Source organism: Chrysochloris asiatica, unplaced genomic scaffold (assembly GCF_000296735.1).
Source record: "Chrysochloris asiatica unplaced genomic scaffold, ChrAsi1.0 scaffold00332, whole genome shotgun sequence".
Classification (NCBI taxonomy): Eukaryota; Metazoa; Chordata; class Mammalia; order Afrosoricida; family Chrysochloridae; genus Chrysochloris; species Chrysochloris asiatica.
In genome coordinates, this window is record NW_006408850.1 from 1832804 (window position 1) to 1834594 (window position 1791).

The following is a 1791-nucleotide window of genomic DNA, read 5'->3' on the forward strand; positions in this document are numbered from 1 at the left end:
CTCACCAAAGCAATTGCCTTCAGATGCTAAGGCCAACAATACACTTTCACAGTCTTACCTCAAAGGCATATCAACTCTGTTGTTGTTAAATGCTGTTGAGTCGGTTCCGACCCATAGTGACCCTGCACAGGGTTTCTGAGGCTGTACATCTTTACAGGAGTAGAAAGCCTCATCTTTGTCCCACGGAGCAGCTGGTAGTTTCGAACTGCTGACCTTGAGGATCGCAGCCCGATTAGTAACCATTACACTACCAGAGCACCTATCAACTCTAGCACTATGTAATAATTTACACAGGAAACTTGATTGCCTTTCCCCAATCCAAGACATCACAGTGGTCCATTACATTGCTGATATTGTGCTTATTGGATCTAGTGAGGAATAATATACTGATAAAACAACTACATGCTACAGGGTAGGAAATTAGCCCAACAAAAACTCAGGCACATTCACCTCAGTGGAATTTCTAGTGGTATGGAGAATATAGAAGTAGTCCTACTAATGTGAAGGATAAGTTATTGCATGTGGTATCTCCCATAACTAAAAAAGAGGCACAAAACCTGGTGGGCCTCTTTGGATTTGGGAGGTAGCATATCCCTCATTTGGATGTGTCTTTCTAACCTATTTATCAAGTGATTGTAAAAACTCTTTATTGTGTGTGTGTGTGTGTGTGTGTTTTTCAGTAGTTGAACCTTTATTTAAAAGTCACATCTGCTAACTTAGTGCTTTCCACCAACTCGGGGAGCAGAAACTTTCATAGGCTTCACAAATTTTGTGTTTCAGCACTGCCTTGTGGGAGCTTTAGCAGCAGCCATTACTGTCTCTTTAGATGCTTATTTAGCTTTTGACAGCCATGGTGGCCTGTTGTCATTAAACGTTTCTAACATCAGGCTTCTGACTTTTCTTGGCCATTATATCAGCAACAGATGCATCAGTGATGGCCCTTTAGAATTGGACTGCATGGCGGGTTCTTTTCTTTTGAATTTCTTCAAATTGCCCTTTTTGTGATTTCTTCTGTAGAGGAGAATCCATTTTACCTGTTGAGGGTTCCTCTAGGAAAGGAATCTAGACTCAAATTTTACATTAAGAAACTGGAAAACCTTCCCATTTGTCCTGGCATAGCTTCTCCCATGTAGATTTTGTACCCACTGATACTTCACAGTTCAACCTTCATAGCTGGGGTTGCAGGAGAACAGGAAAGGTGGCAAGGAGCAAAGATGCTGATTTTGAGTGGAGCCCACCAGAGAAGGCTCTCCAACAGCTTCAGCCTGCTGTGCTGCAAGCTTCTCTACCACCTGGACCATATGATCCAGCAGATCCAATGCTGCTTGAAGTGTCGGTGGCAGATGGAGATGCAGTTTGGAGTCTTTGGCAGTCCCCTATTGGTGAATCACAGTGCAAACTGTTAGGATTTTGGAGCAAAGCCCTGTCATTCTCTGCAGATACTACTCCCTTTTGAGAAACTGTTTTTGACTTGTTATGGGCCTTAATAGATACTGAGAACCTACCCGTAGACTACCAAGTCACCATATGACCAGAGCTACCAATTATGAACTGGGTGTTGCCTAACCAACCAAGTCTTAAAGTTGTACATGCAGAGCTGCATCCCATCATTTAATGGAAATTATATATATGAAACTGGACTCAAGCAGGACCTGAAGACACATGTAAATTGCATGAGGAATGGCCCAAATGACCATGGTGTCCACTTCTATCAGATTGCCTTCTCTCTTCCATCTTCTTTACCTCCAACTGTGATCTTACAGAATGCCTTATCTACTTTTATGGTATCCC

The 1791-nt window shown here is 42.5% G+C and overlaps 1 pseudogene; it reads right to left on the reverse strand.

The window, feature by feature from the left end:
• Window positions 1-716: 716 nt before the first annotated feature.
• Window positions 717-1171, reverse strand: LOC102834144 (annotated as a pseudogene).
• Between the last annotated feature and the right edge of the window lie 620 nt (window positions 1172-1791).